Source organism: Hylobates moloch, unplaced genomic scaffold, assembly GCF_009828535.3.
Source record: "Hylobates moloch isolate HMO894 unplaced genomic scaffold, HMol_V3 SCAFFOLD_9, whole genome shotgun sequence".
Classification (NCBI taxonomy): Eukaryota; Metazoa; Chordata; class Mammalia; order Primates; family Hylobatidae; genus Hylobates; species Hylobates moloch.
Window position 1 is genome coordinate 34,158,249 of NW_026652284.1, and position 16,254 is coordinate 34,174,502.

General features: G+C 41.2%; 1 protein-coding gene and 3 non-coding genes across 5 annotated transcripts in view; all 4 read right to left on the reverse strand.

Moving 5' to 3' along the window:
- Nucleotides 1-3,958, reverse strand: part of TRIM55 (tripartite motif containing 55) — a 62,682-nt gene extending 58,724 nt beyond the window's left edge. For both annotated transcript variants that reach the window (XM_032759654.2, XM_032759652.2), the window contains exons 1-2: nucleotides 3,673-3,958; nucleotides 2,494-2,711 (exon numbers count right to left, since the gene is read on the reverse strand). The gene's annotated coding sequence lies outside the window, so the exon portion shown is untranslated. The remainder of the gene's footprint in view (nucleotides 1-2,493; nucleotides 2,712-3,672) is intronic.
- On the reverse strand, nucleotides 3,013-3,085 carry TRNAA-AGC (transfer RNA alanine (anticodon AGC)). Its single transcript has one exon. It is a non-coding gene; the product is annotated as a tRNA-Ala (tRNA).
- Nucleotides 3,187-3,275, reverse strand: TRNAY-GUA (transfer RNA tyrosine (anticodon GUA)). The gene is given in 2 exon segments: nucleotides 3,187-3,222; nucleotides 3,239-3,275. It is a non-coding gene; the product is annotated as a tRNA-Tyr (tRNA).
- On the reverse strand, nucleotides 3,809-3,901 carry TRNAY-GUA (transfer RNA tyrosine (anticodon GUA)). Its single transcript has 2 exons — nucleotides 3,865-3,901; nucleotides 3,809-3,844 (listed from the first exon to the last, which is right to left on the reverse strand). It is a non-coding gene; the product is annotated as a tRNA-Tyr (tRNA).
- Nucleotides 3,959-16,254: the final 12,296 nt, after the last annotated feature.

Consider the following 16,254-nt stretch of genomic DNA (forward strand, 5'->3'; position numbering starts at 1 on the left):
AAATGCTTTTTCTGCATCTGCTGAGACGATCACATGATTTTTTTTCTTTAATCTGTTTAATGTTACGAATTTGAATGTCAAGCCAGTCTTGTATTCCTGGGATAAATCTCACTTAGTCGTAATGTATTTTCCTTTTTATATGCTGTTGGATTTACCTGGCTAAAATTTTGTTGAGAATTTTTGCATCTATATTCATAAGCTACATTGGTCTGTAGTTTTCTTTTTCTGTAATGTCTTTGCCTGATTTTGGTATCAGAAACTTCATAGAATGAGTTGGAAAGTACTCCCTTTTCATCAGTTTTTTTGGAAAAATTTGTATATAATTGGTATTTTTTTTCTTCCTTAATTGTTTGGTAGAATTCACTACTGAAGCCCCAGGGGCTGGTGTTCTCTTTATGAGAGAAATAAGTTACAACATGTAAAGTGCCTACAGCTGTGCTCGGCTTATAGGAGGTGCTAGGTAGATGTTAGCGGTTAATTTTTTTAAAGTCATCCATATTTCCAATTTAAAAATAATGTTTATTTCAGAAAACTTAGAAAATAGTTAAAAATTTTAAGGAAAAAATATCACAGTAATCATACTACCAAAGATCATTACTGTTGTTAACATTTTAATGCATGTTTCCAGTCTTTTTTTTTTTTTCTTTTTTTGAGACAGGGTCTCCCTCTGTCGCCCAAGCTAAGCTAGAGTGCAGTGGCGCAATCACTGCTCACTGCAGCCTCGACCTCTCAGGTTCAAGAGATCCTCCTACCTTACCCTCCCGAGCAGCTGGGATCACAGGTACACGCCACCGCACACAGCTACTTTTTGTATTTTTTGTAGAGACAGGGTTTCACCATGTTGCCCAGGCTGGTCTCGAACTCCTAAGACAAGGGATCTGTCTGCCCGGGCCTCTCAAAGTGCTGGGATTATAGGCATGAGCCACCATGCCGGCCTGTTTCTAGTTTTTTCTATAAATAACTTATGCTTGTTTATATTGCTTATTGTTTATATTGCTTTATGCCTACTTTATTTCTTAGAATTTGATTAACATTTCCCATGTCAATATAAGTTTTTAATAAATATAATTTTGAAGGCTACATATATTTCATTACACAGCCACACCATAATATATCTAACCATCATATTGTATTTTTAGCATTGTTCTTCCTACTTTCCCTACACAGTAGATCCAAGCACCTCTTTCCAAGCACTTCCATATAAATTTATATAAACGCATGTACAAACCCTTAGACTAATTCCCCCAGGCCTTCGCTATATGATGCTATGCTTCCCCCACCTCTAGGTGCTGAAATGTGTCTGAATCTCTACAGTTTGCCAGGGAAATGACACTTTATGCTTCTGTTTCTTCCTTCCTTGCACACTGATAACAGCTAATGTTTACTTTGTGTTTACTATGTGCCAGGCACTGTACTAAGGCCTTTACATGTTAATCTTAATTAAAAGTAGGTATCATTATTATATCCCTATTTGAGAAACAAAGACACTGAAGCACCGAAATGTCAAGCAACCTGCCTGTGGTCATGCAGCTAGAAGCAGCAAAGCCAAGAAAGGCCGTCAGGTTTTACGGTCTGCCTGACTAACCACTATGCATTACTGCTTCCTGATTTGTACCTTCGAGCTTTGTATGTGAATTCCATTCCCAGCTTGGATTGCTGACTCTGAGATATCCTTTGAGTTCTGGCCCAGGTCACCTCCCCCAAACGTGCGTCCTCTACTAGGTTTGGGGTGCATTACTTCCTATTCCTTTGACTTACTACTTACTTCTTGCTCTTTTGGTCACTTAAAGTTTCACTGCCAGTTCCTCCCCTCAGCCAGCTAGAATACTCATAATCCCAAACTAAAAACTGGAACATGTCATCTGATAAAAGAATTCTTTTTCTTACTTTGTGAATTTGTTTTTATGAACATCTTGATGTTATATTTCAAGTAATTTACAATACATTCAACTAAAAGACTATTGAAAACAATAAAACGAGGTAAAAATGGAGACCATCCTAGAAAATGAAAGATTGCAATAAGCCATAACATGTTGTATACACTGGTAACAAAAGCATACAGGTTGCCTAGGACCCTAAAGAAACATCATTTATTTGCTGCACTCCTGACGAAGGATGATACCGTATTTCTGCCTTTGTGTGGAAGATTTGCGTTTTGTCTTGTAAGAACTGCGCTGTGGCTTCAACAGCTTTTTTTCTAGAAAATTAGGATAGGGAGATTTTATTACCAGAAAAGTCTTTGTGTTCTGTGCAATCTCTGAATCTTTCAGTGAGTGTGTGGATGTGTGTTTAGGTTTTACTCATTTAGTTGTTGTCTTGTCTTTGCTTCACAAAATTACGCTCAAGGACTGTCCTAGATAGAACTTTTATCCAATTAATTCTCTCTCAGCGCTGGTCTCTAGCTAATTCTCCACAGTTACTTCCACAGGAGGACAATGACATTATAACCTCCTCCAACGGCAGCCCCTATGTCCAGGGACTTTATCCACTCACCTCTCCAGGGCTACCTTTTGCCTTGTCGTATCCACCTCGGATCTGCCCAGAGCCAGGCAGCCCGCAGTGCGGACTTGAGATGGGGCCGAACAGTTCCTGCTTCCTCGGTTGAGCAAACGTTCCAAGTAAAGAGCGTCCGTTTGCAAGTTCTCTGTTTCTTGTTTTGTTTTCCCTGTGGGTCTCCCCGAACTATGGGCAGCTTAGCCTCAGATGAGTCCCTGGAAATGCAGACATCTTATCACAAATCATAAAGGTTTCTGAGTGATAATACATGTGACGGCAATCTGTCGCCACTTTTGAAGCAAAAATAACCAGTTTCGTGAATTTCCCCCGATTAATTGGGTCTAAAAATTTAAAACTAGAAGGATAAACTGCCAGCGCCCACCACTCTTTGTCTGGGAAGTTTTAGAGTGGTAAGCTGGAGCTCGCCCTACTCTTCACTTGACTTCGTCTGACTTTTCAGCTCTAGTTTGGGCTAAGAGAATCGAAAGAAAAACCATATGGGACAGGAAAGAAAACTGGAGGATGCGGGCATCGATCCCGCTACCTCTCGCATGCTAAGCGAGCGCTCTACCATTTGAGCTAATCCCCCACTACTGGGCATGGCTTATTATCTGTTCCTCTAGAGAAGGGTCAGAACACTGAGCGCGGAAGACAGATTTCTTTGGTCCAAAGCAAAATAATAGCGGTCTCTCCTTCGAGCCGGAATCGAACCAGCGACCTAAGGATGGCCACGGGCGCGCGCCTACAGTCCTCCGCTCTACCAGCTGAGCTATCGAAGGGAGCGGGCACAACTGCCCGGGTGCCGCCTTGTCTCCATAACATTGTGTCATTTTTAGGCTTCGTGTTTTTAGTATTGTGTTCTCTCTCTTTCTGATTCCCAGGTTCCGGGAGCACCAGATCCCTCTTCCCGCGGACCCCCCCCCACCTCCTCACGGCAGCCGTTGCGAGCCCTCGGGTTGCAGAAGCTGCCCGGGGCTCTGAGGAGAAGGTCCCCGCCTGGCCCCCTGGAGCCGGCGCTGCCTCCTGTGTGACTCGGGGGCCCGGGCAATGCCAAAGACGGGTTAGGAAGACGCAGAAGTCGTGACCCGGCAGTTGCTCGGCCGAGCGCAGACCCACAGCTGCGCTGGGAACCTGCCCGGGCACGTTCCCGCAGGGCGACTCGCTAAAAAGAATTACCGTGCAGGCTGGGAGGCCCAAAATGGGGAGAAGGCGCTAGACTTTCCAACTGCTCGTTGGAATGCAATGTGTCATTGAAGGCACCCAAGGAAAGGGCCATAGGTCATCGGGAGCTGGAAAAAAAACCGCACTTGTCTCCTTCGAGCCGGAATCGAACCAGCGACCTAAGGATGTCTCCTGCTGAGGAAGTAGCTACAGTCCTCCGCTCTACCAGCTGAGCTATCGAAGGGACGTGCATGTGTGTCGGCGTCCCCTGAGGTTCAGCACAGAAAAACCGGAGCGCCAGTCCAGGCAGCCGGAGATTGCACTGAGCATGCGTCATCCGAGGAGCGCGGAGCCCCAGAACGGGCCTGTGTGCTCTGCGCGTGCGCAGAAAGACAGCGCGCTCTGGCTCGCTAGCCTGACTGACCCGGGAAAGGCCCTCAACCCAGGTCTCTGGGGTCCGCGGTGCCAAGACCCGGCGATTGCACCGCTCCCCCTTGTCGTACTTTTCCTTTACCAGCCTGCGTTGTCCTTTAAAGTGGTTGCCGAGTATGTTCTCAACACGCAGTAATCCAACGGCCAGTGAAGGACTTGCGTGGTAGGCCAGTGGCGCAATGGATAACGTGTCTGACCACGCATCAGAAGATGGTAGGTGCAGCTCCTGCCTGGCTCGGCATTATTGTCACTTGAGGTTAACAAACCAGAAATCATTACCTCCTCTGGCGTCCCCAAACCGCGAATGCCAGCAGTTTGGATTTCTGCAATGTCCGTTGCACTTTGAGCCCGGGAGGCCTTAACGGCGCCGCCCGTCCAACTCCCGCGGGGTGAAGGGAAGGCCCCGAGGGTCTCGGAACGCCCCCGGCAGGCAAGCCCGGTTGTGAAGCCTGCGGTTCTGTAGACAGAGCTGGTTCCACCGCATCTACTAAGACATCAGAGTCACTAAGTTCCTAGAGAAAGTCCCCTCACCAACCCCCGGCTAAGCAAAGAGAGGGAAGAAAATTAAGATTACATAAAATGTCTTTTTGATCTGGTTCCTATTTTATGTTTAATTTTAACAAAGTTATTCAATCCCAGATAGGCCTATAATCCTGCTTCGTCGGCCTATTTTTGTAAGGTCATAGCGTTTATAAATTGTTTAAGGTTTGCCGCCATATTCCCACTCAGTTGTTAGCGTAGCATAAAAACCATCCAACGACCTGGGTTTTGCCCTTAGAGATCTTTTAACCAAGAAGGCATCATGTTGGTTTGGGCAAACTGAGTTTCTATGTTAATGTTATTATAGTAATATTTGTGGAAGGGAGATTGGAATTATTTCTTAAATCTCCCCTATAAGATAGCAGTTCCCAAAAGTAAAAGCTTTAATAAAATGTAAAATTAGGGAAGATAAAATACGAAGTTAGAGAAAAGAAAAGGGCTGGATTTTTAAGTGGGTAAGCGGCTTCCTTAAGGCTGCACAAACATGAGGAGATTATTTTTGTTTCCTGGTGAACATTTTGCCATTTTTGCATGTAACAAGCTGACGTATCTTTAAAGTTATACAGCGTTTCTGAGAGTTTGAGAAAATGACCTCTGAGAGGTGGGGGAGGTGAGTTGTACCCCTCTGGTTCAAGTTTGTGGACAGAACCATGAAAATCAGGCTAAGAGAAAAGAGCCTCCTTTTATTCCTACCTTCTCCTTATTTTACAAAGGTGGCAAGCAGAGTGTATATTAAATTATTATCATTATTTTTTAGAAACAGAGTCTTGCTTTATTACCCAGGTTGGGGTGCAGTGATGCCATCATAGCTCACTGCAGCCTCAAACTTCTGAGCTCAAGTGATTCTCCTGCCTCAGCCTCCTGGGATTACAGGCATGTACCACCTCACCTGGCTCTGGCTTTGTTGCCCAGGCTGGTCTTGAACTCTTGGCTTCAAGTGATCTTCCAGCCTCAGCCTCCCAAAGTGCTGGGATTAAGGCATGAGCTACCATACCTAGCCAAGCCCTCTTCCCCAATAGCCAACCTTACTTGAGTAATAGGTTTCAGGGAGGCCAAACATGTGTGATTTTTGGCCTTCTTACTTGTAAGTGACAGAAATTCACAAGAGTTAGTATAAGCAAGACATTTATTATAGTGGTACAGGGGTGTCCCCAGGAAACCAAAGATGAAATGTAACCGGGCCTCCTTAAAGGTTTCTCTCTCAGTCTTTCTCAGCTCTGCTCTAGTGCACACAGTTGGAAACATGGTGCTGTCCCCCACCCTAAAAGTTCTGGAGCTTTGTTCTTCACAGTCTATCACACAGAGAGTCACTTCTCTTTCTCAGGCCTGACTGCAAAACTTTCCATTATTCTTGGCCTCACTTAGGTATCCACCCACTGTGTCCAGGGATCAGGATTACATGTAGGAAGGTTGGGCACATACGACTATACCCCTTCCTCCCCAAGAGTACATTGAAAAGATGATAAAAATACACAAAAGAAAAAAAATCTATTGCAACATGGAAAACTACAGTAGGTATAATTAACAAATAGAGATTTTAAATAACTTCTAGAAGGTGAAAATCAAATGAGATTATAATGGAGAAAAACACAGCTCCAAATGCACATTCTGCAAGCTAGCAGAGACAAAACCATTCTCCCCATGGAGCTCACAAGAGACTCCAGGCACAGAGGCAGCAGCACAGAGGTCAGCCGCCCACAGTGTTGTGCAGCCGTTGCTAAATTTTTTGCCAGGGAGATCCCACTGGAGAATGGCTTAAGCAGAGTAGATTTGCCAGACTAGAGTCTGTGGAGTGGTATAGGGCTAGGGAGTAGGGCAGAGTAGAGCCTAATAGAGATGGAAGGAAAAGGAAGGCCACCCCACCCAACTCTCAGAGCGAGTTCTTCCTTGAGTTGGCAGGTTGGGGGATCTTGGGCCAGCATGACTGTTCCCCACGCATGCACCATAAATGCAAAGCCTGATTGTCCCCAGGACACAGCCATTTTTACAGACAGCAATGTATTCCTTCATGTTGTGTTTACCAGACATTTGGGAGGAAATAACAACTTCAAAAAGAAAGTCCAAGATGAACAAGTTAAATAAATGACCAAGGAGAAAACAGAGATAATGCAAGGAATAGAACAGAACTATTTAACAAAAAAGTAGTTAGGGATATCCTCAGGGACATCGAGAGTTACAGCAATGAAAACCAAAATACAGTGATATTAACAGGAGCATCTAGGGAAGAGAGTTCCTGAATACTAAAAGTATGATTGCTAAGGTGAAAAGTAACATATTGGTCATGGCTAAAGATCAACTATGAAGATATAGAAGATAGAATGGAAAGTATATCCCAGGACATCAGACCATGGAAAGCAAAAAATAAAAACATGACACTGGGTACGGTGGCTCACCTCTGTAATTCCAATATTTTGGGAGACTGGGGCGGGAGGATTGCTTGAAGCTAAGAGTTTAAGACCAGCCTGGGCAACAAAGCAAGACCCCCATCTCTACAAAAGATACGAAAATTAGCTGGACATGGTGGTGTGCACCTGTAGTCCCAGCTACTTGGGAGGCTGAGGCAGAAGGATCTCTTGAGCCCAGGAGTGCAAAGCTGCTGTGAGCTATGATTGATTGCACCATTGCACTCCCAGCTCCTGGGACAGAGTGAGATCCGGTTTCTCACACACACACACACACACACCCAAAAAAAAAAGACAGAAAAGAAAAAAAAAAAAAGAAAGAAAAGATAGATCCTGAAGGCATAAAGAGTATGTAATATGAGTTCCAGAAAGAGAAAACCGAGACACTGCAGGGGTAAGAATAAAAGAAAGACATTGGTCATCATATGGAAAGGATCATGCAAGGGTGATGAAAAATAACCATGCCTGGACACAGCCTAGTGACATTGAAAAGCATTAAGGATAAAGATGAAACCTTGTAACTTTCAGAGATGGAGGAAAACAAAGCAAAATCTAAACAAGAACTAGGCTAGCTACAAAGGAATAAGAATTGGATTATGATCAGACTTCTCATCATCATTACTGGATGTTAGAAGACAATTGAACATGGCCTTCAAAGCTCTGCAAAGAAATAATTTTAAGCCTAGAATTGTGTACCAATCAAAGTAGCAATCACATATGAGGACAAATAGTTCATACTTGCAAGGTCTCATAAAGTTTAAATCTATGATTCCTTTCTGAAACAAATAAAAAGTAAGTGAATATTATTTGAGGATGTTATGCTGGATGGGTTCTCCAGGAAGCTGAAGCTCAAGCAGAATTAGAGCACAACATTTTACAGGGGAGTAACATCTGTGAACGGAAAAGGGGAGGACACAGGATTGGGTAGGAGTAGTCATTAGACAGTGATGCAGACCCGACAAAGTTTCTGCCAACCCTCTTGGTGGCTCCAGAACAAAGATTTCCTTTTGGAGGAGTCTCAAGTTGGGCAGAAATGGTGGGGCCCTAGCATCACCACCTTGCGCAGTCATTGGCCAGAGGCTTAGAACCTCGGCTAGAGGAGTTAACACCTGGTGGCTACTAGTTAACCATCCTCCTTGCAGCTGGGCAGTGAGTTCTTTCTTGAAAGGCAGTCTAGCATCATGTCTCTGTGTATGCCATGGATGTACTTCAGCAAAGCAAAGTAAGAATCCAAGAAGGAGGAGTACACAGGATTTAAGAAAAAAAGGAAACCAACCTAGGGACTCAATGAAAATAAAATCTCAGGTTGACAGTGATGCAGCTGGCAAAGAAAGCAATCAGGACAAATTAAGGGGAGGAAAAAAAAAGTTAGAGGGCTCTGGGAAGATTATTTTTCAAAAAGAAGCGGATTCTTTTACAATAGTAGTGTGATTAAGGACCTGGGAGAACTTAGAGATATGATAAAGACACATGTCACTTTTCTCAAAAAGACAGAACGAAGATACTTAGGGATTTCTTTAAAAAAAAAAATTTATAAAAAATACGTGGTTCAAATATAAAGCAAACTGAAATATGGCACAATTTTGAGAAATTGATGGCATGCTTGTTGTTGGGCTGAATTGTGTCCTGCCTTCCCTCCCTACCCCAATTTATTTGTTGAAGACCTAACCCCTAGTACTTCAGAAAGTGACTGTATTTGGAGATAAGGCCTTTAAAGAGGTAATTAAGCAAAAATGAGGTCATTAGGGTGAACCCCGATCCAATACAACTGGTGTTCTTATAAGGAGGACTGAATATGGAGACAGCAGGCACATGCATGCATAGAGAGATGGCTACAGGAAGACGCAGGGAGAAGACGGCCATCTACAAGTCACGGAGAGAGGTCTCGGAAGAAACCAAACGTGCCAATACCTTGAGCTTAGACCTCTAGCCTCTAGAAGTGTGAGAAGATAAATTTATCTTTTTAAAAACCACCCAGTCTGTGATATTTTGTTATGATAGCCCTAACAAACTATATAGGGATGGTGAAGAAATTTGGTTTTGTTTCTGCATTTTTTGACATCATTACATTTTTGTTTAACCATATGTAAGTTATTTTACATAACATGTATGGGTCAGAGTATCCCATAATTGTCATCTAATTATAGATATTCTGTAATAAAAATTGCTTAAGAATGAAGAAACTGAGGCCCAAAGATGTGAAATGACCTATTCAAGGTAACAGAAGGGAGAAGTGGCATATGAGATCTTAGGCCTCCTGAGTCACAGCCAGGGCTCCATTCTGTGACACTGCTTGGTCTCTGTGTCCTCAGATGGACACTTGGGTTAGGGATATTGGGCTGGTGGCCGCTACTCTGGGAGGAAGGAGGTTGAAAGGCAGGTTCTGATGCCAGTACGGTCAGAAAATGGACATTCTGGGAGTAGCAAAGTGTTCCGTCTATTAAAGGGTATTCTCTTCTCACCTCTAAATCCAAAGGTGAAATCCCTTAAATTTGTTAACAGCAGTGCTTCAAGGAGGTGTGTCAAGACTCCGTGAAATGTGAAAAAAAAAAGCCATTGTTTACTTGAAAAATTATTCCTTAGACATACGTGCACTAAAGAGCTTTCAAGTTTTTCCTTTCAGTCAAGGAAACCATTCTACAGATCAGGAGGCTCTACTCAGAAAGATTAAACAATGTCTTTAGGATGACCATCCAGATTAGGGGAGCAGGGCTGGATTCAGGCTTACTGACTTATCCATGGTTTTCTCTAAATATGCACCATCTCCAAGAATGATATTTGTGAGAAACCACAGAGATGTTGTTTCTAGGTCAGAAAGGGAACTATTCTGGGGAATTCCAGGGAAGGTACACTTGATTCTCATTATTCATGTAATTACATTGTATAAAGTCATTTTGAACCCTGATTTAGTGAATGCTGAAAACATTGCTCCCAGGGGAAATAAAGGGAGGCTCTGGCCATAATGTTTTTGTCAACTGATCAATAGATAATCTTGTTTTATGTGTATTTCTGTTGAAGGACACCTTATTTAATACAGCTGATCCTTAAAAAACAAGAATTTAAACTGGGATCCTTGAAAAACAAGAATTTAAACAGTTAATCCTTGAAAAACAAGAATTTAAACAAGAATTTAAATTTAAAACAAGAATTTAGTCCACTCGTACACAGATTTTTTTCAATGAATATATTGGAAATTTTTTTGGAGATCTGCAACAATTTGAAAAAACTTGACATGAGCCAAATAGCCTAGAAATATAAAAAAATTAAGACAAAGGTATATCATGAATGCATAAAATATATGTAGATAGTAGTCTACTTTGTCATGTATTACCATAAAATTTTAAGAAGTTAAAATTACTCAAAACTTATAGAAACCCAAATTGTACATGGCACCATGCACAGTTAAAAGAAATGTGAACAAACATAAAGATGCAATATTAAATCACAGCTGCATAAAATTAACCATAGTACATACTGTACTACTGTGATAATTTCATAGCCACCTCCCATTGCTACTGTGGTGACCTCAAGTATTTCGAATATCTGCTTAAAATGCTATGTACGTGACTTTAATAATCTCCCTATGAGCAGTTTGTCTCTCCAGCAAATTGCCGGTGGCAGTAAAAAGTGATCTCTTGTGGTTCTCGAGGATTTTTTAATTGTATGTAGTGAAATACCACAAACCTTGAATAATACCACAGGACCCATACGAAGTGCCACTCATGATGCTGGATATGCTCCCAAGAAGCAGAGAAAAGTCTTGATCCAAAAAGAAAAAGTTGAATTGCTTAATATGGACCATAGATTGAGGTCTACAGCTGTGGTTGCCAGGCATTTCAAGATAAATGAATCCAGTGTAAGGACCTTCGTGAAGCCATCACTGCAGCTAGGCTAGCAGGCATGAAACCCTCGCACGTTTTGCCAAAAACCTCTTTATCTTGTATTGAAAATGCAGCTTTTACATGGGTACAGAATTGCCCTAAGAAAGACATACCTATAGACTCTAATATAATTCCAGAAAAAACAAAGTCATTATATGACAACTTAAGGCAAAAGGAAGGGGAAGGGTCTAAAGCTGGAGAATTTAATGCCAGCAAAGGAAGGTTTGATAGCTTTAGAAAGCAGTTTTGGCTTTAAAAATGTCAAGATAACAAGAGCAGCTTCCTGACCAAGAGGCAGCAGGTGAATTTCCAGATGTTATTAAGAAAATCATTGAGGAGAAAATAGATCTGCCTGAATGGTATTTAACGCAGATGACAATGCCCTATTCTGTAGTACAAATGTTAACCCCCTTCAAAGGGGAGGTAGGCTGGGGCTTGGTCTCATTAAATATCTTTTGATATAGTGATCTGGCATATAATTCAGGATTGCATTTGGATGAATAATGCAGTCAATCTTCATTCCATATTTGTGGAGTTACCTACCTAGAAGAGGACAAACTTTCTTTACACAAACTGTAGGGGAGGAAATACTTGTTTCTGTCATCTTAGGTTCTGTGGCTGGGCCTAAGAATTAAACGATAATAGCATAAAACATATTAACAGGAGAAAAGCATATGCATCTTATTTAATATTTATATTAAAAAATGCCACAAAGGACATGTATTAGTAGGGATGAGAAGTGAGCCCCAAGATTTAAGGCAGGAAGGGATAGGCTACCTCTGCTGTTTTGTGCAAATGCCATTGGGTTTATGAGTCAGACTGCCCTTATCTGTGAAGCTGCTAACAACCAAGCCTTGAAGGAAAAAGATAAAACACCAGCAGCTAGTCTTTTGGTTGCACAACAAGAAGGCCTGGACAATGAGAACCCTTTTTCTGGATTGCTTCCATCCATGCTTTATCCTTGAAGTCAGGAAGTACCTTGCCAGTAAGGTACTATCTTTTAAAAAGTTCTTTGATATTGAACAACGCCCCTGGCCACTCACAACCCCACAGTCTACTATACCCAGACCAAGCCCCTTTGTCTTGCCCCATCCCTAATATTTATCATTCTTTGTTTAAAAAGGTACTTAAACTTTTGGACCTAATATCTTCTTTGGGTCTTCATTTTTCTTATAAAGACTTCCATGGACATATAAATATTAAATAAGATGCATATGCTTTTCTCCTGTTAATATGTTTTATGCTATTATCGTTTAATTCTTAGGCCCAGCCACAGAACCTAAGATGACAGAAACAAGTATTTCCTCCCCTACAGTTTGTGTAAAGAAAGTTTGTCCTCTTTTAGGTAGGTAACTCCACAAATATGGAATGAAGATTGACTGCATTATTCATCCAAATGCAATCCTGAATTATATGCCAAATCACTACATCAAAAGATATTTAATGAGACCAAGCCCCAGCCTACCTCCCCTTTGAAGGGGGTTAACATTTGTACTACTAGGAGATGGCAAGGCCGACCCATCTCATTCCCAGGGCTCCATAAGCCCTGCAAGCTCACTTGCAGTCTTCCACGCTCTGGGAAGTGGGAGCATCATCTTGCTCATACAGCATCTTTCCCAAAGATATGATTGGTGGTGGTGGGAGGGTGTGGCCAGGAGGTTTTCTTCAGATACTCACATTTATTCTTTTACCAAATATTTATTTAGTCCGTACTATGTGCTAGGCATTGTTCTAGAGCTGAGGATAAGGATACAGCAGTAAGCAAAGCAGACAGAAATCTCTATCTTGGTGGAGCACACATTCTGGAAGGGTAAATAGACAATAAGAAGACAATAAATAATGTATACAGTAGGCTCTACAGTAATGAATGCTAAAGAGAAAAATAAAGCACAGTAGAGCAGGAGTGTGGCAAGTGTTGTGCTTCCCATAATGGCAAAATGACACAGATGACCGGAAGCAAAATAAATTGCTTATGGTATATAGACATGTATGTATTTATACACACATGCACACACCACACACATATATTCATACACATATACACACACAAATGTATTCATACACATGAACATACACACATGTTCTTTATTTTAAATGGCAACAAAGTTCTTTTTAAAAATTTGCAGATTGTATTTCCTTTGTATAATACTATGAAAAATAATAAAGAATTGCTAATTTAGTAGTCTGGCAGATTCAATGGTATGTTTTTGCTTCATAATTTGTATCATATTTTGTACAATGGATAAATTGGGTAGAATTTCAGTTTTATTATGAATAGATAACATGAAAATATTTTACTTCTAATTGTATGAGTGATATTAAGATGCCTTATTTTTATACGCAGTAACAAATGTTCCCACCCCAATCTTATGGAATCAGAATAGTAGAGCAAATTGTATTAACTTGGATTTATAAGCTTATGGTATTAACTTTTGGTGAGAGGGACAAATTAGAATATACTCAATGTATACACTATTTTGACATTAAATAAGCAGTTGTAAATCCAAGTTAACAGATTTCAAATATGTCTTAGGGCACCAAGGTGGTATAGTAATTAAGCAGACAGATGCTACAACCAGACTAGCTGAGTTCAAATGCTGGCTTTCCCATTATTAACAGCCTGAGTTAATTAATGACTCTCTGCTGCCCAATTTTCCCATCTGTGAAATGGGAAATAGTAATTGTGCCTACCTCATAGGGTTGCTGTGTGAATTACATGAGTTAACCTATATTAAGCAGCTAGAATCGTGTCTGGCACCTGGTAAGCACAACATACGTTTGCTATTTTATCTTTAAAAGTTTTCTTGGCACTATCTAAACATCCTGGAAAATTATGGCAGGAAGTTTATGTATCAGAATTTTTAAAATCACAATTATTGGTACCAGCCGCTCTAGAATCACTGAAAATTTTTTAAAAATCCAACTTTTCACTTGATTAGGGTTGCAGTTATGGGTTAGTCAGAGAAGAGAAGGTGGTAAAGACATAGCTGCTAAGACCACAGAGATCTCCCAAGTAAGGAAGTGCTGGGGTGGCAGGGAGCAGGGAGAGGAAGAAAAAGGGGAAGGGGAAGGAGTGGGAGGGAAGTAAGAGATATACGAAGCCTTCAGATTTGCTCTTGAGGAAGTCACAGGGAATTAACAAGGAAGATTTCTTAGAGGAATCTCCTTGAGCTGCAAAGGGCAGTTGAAGAGAAAGGTAGTTAATAAAGGGAGTGACAGAGTGAGTATATTCTCTTGAAAGTCAGAGAACTCTGGGAAAAAGTTGAATGGGGAGTGGGGAGGAGACTAGGATTCATTTTTATGAACAAATGTAGTTGGAAACACAAGGTCATCCTGGAGAGGCTATATAGTGCAGCTCTTAGTATCGTGGCCTCAGGACCAGCCTGCTCTACTCCACAGCTAGGTGATCTTAGCCAAGTTACTTATCTTTTCCGTGTTCCAGTTACATAGTCTAAAAAATGACAGATGATGATGGTGACAGTACTTCTCTCACAGGTTGTTGTATTAAATGAATCAATATAAAGCTCTTAGGGCAGTGTCAGGTACTAAGCACTACGACTCTTGGTTGTTATTCTCTTAGAAATTTTATTTTTAATTTATGAAAGAATAAATCATCTTTCTCAAATACAAGTAAATGCACCTGTGAGCCTAAGGCCAACACTTTCAAATCCTCTATTTTGGGGGATGGGATGCGAAGGGAAGAGGTAAAAGAGAGAGCTAAGAAATGCAGAATATGAGTAGGAAGGTGACTCATTTTATTTTGTTAAAACTTTACCCTTTGACTCAGAATAACATGTATCTTTCAAGTTTTGGTAGCTAAAAATTTAATTTTCTAGTATGTTACACGTTGATTTAAAAAAATAATTTCCATGCCAAATACAATAAAAATTTTTTTGAAATGAAGGCATTTTATAGAAAACTATTATGCTAATAAGTTAATCAATGTAGCCGGGCATGGTGGTTCACACCTGTAATCTGAGCACTTTGGGAGGCCTAGGCGGGCAGATCACCTGAGGTCAGGAGTTCAAGATCAGCCTGGCCGACATGGTGAAACCCTGTCTCTACTAAAAATACAAAAATTAGCTGGGTGTGGTGGCACGTGACTGTAGTCCCAGCTACTCAGGAGACTGAGGCACAAGAATTGCTTGAACTCAGGAGGCAGAGATTGCAGTGAGACTCTGTCTCAAAAAAATAATAAGTTAATTAATGTATAGACAGTTTTTTCATGCTACATATAGAATGTCACTTACTCTAGAAGAATTGAGATATATGTATATATGTGTGTGTGTTTTGGTAAAGAAAAATGCACATGTATGTTTTTTATTATGTTCTACGGTAAGACAGCAAAAAAATAAATGGATGACTCATGGAACTTTTTAAGAAGTCTCCCATTCCAGTAGCACAATGCCCAGGATAGGTGGTGAGCTGTTGACACGGGCTGTTCATTGGACTCTGTGTGACCACTGATGAGGCTCACGCTCAGCATTTCTCTTCTTGCCTTGAAGCTTCCCTGCTAAGATGCTTGTGGGTTCAGAATGACTGCCAGTGCTTCTGGATAGCACTTCTGTAGACCCCCACAATATACTTCAGCAGCTTCTCCTCTGATGAAGAGTGGATTCTTGTATCTCTGTAGCTGAAGGAGCATTCTGCAGAATTCATTCCCTCATTCATAGGTATTCAAGTGCTTGCATTTGTCATACATCATTGTAACCAGAAACTAGCCCTTTGTGAGGAACATTGGCCAGAACCCCTCTAGCAATTTGATTCAGCCATCTGATTCTGATTCTGATCCATGCCCTGTTCTCATCTTAACCACTCTTGGACCAGCTTCCTGGGGAACTAGGAGTGGAAGCAAAAAATTCCATGTGAGAAAGGAAAATGAGGTCTGGGCGAAAAGTGAAGGTGAGCTTTGTAATTTGTAAGTTGCTTTTCAAAATAGACCTGACCTTTTGCTTAAAAAGACCACAGGAAGGAAATGGAATGGCTCAAATTATCCACAGATTGCGCTATTTATCCTATTGTTTCCTCCAAATGGAAAGTAGCATTTGTTTGTTGAGTACTGCGTTCCAAGCACTTGCTGGTTACTGGAGCTGTTAATACTGGGTGTTTCCATGGGTCTTGTTGGGTGAGAGAGTTTATATGCATCAAGAGTCACAGTACATTTGTCTGTGTGCGTCAACATATACAAATTCATTTAAAACCACCTTACATTTGTTGAACATTTGACTTTTCAGATTTCTTTCAGTTTAGCCATTTTATCTGGTGGACCAACTTGGAAGGTGGTCAGGGCAGATATGAAAACAGAGCCATAGAGAGATTAGCTATGTTATTTTCATCTCACT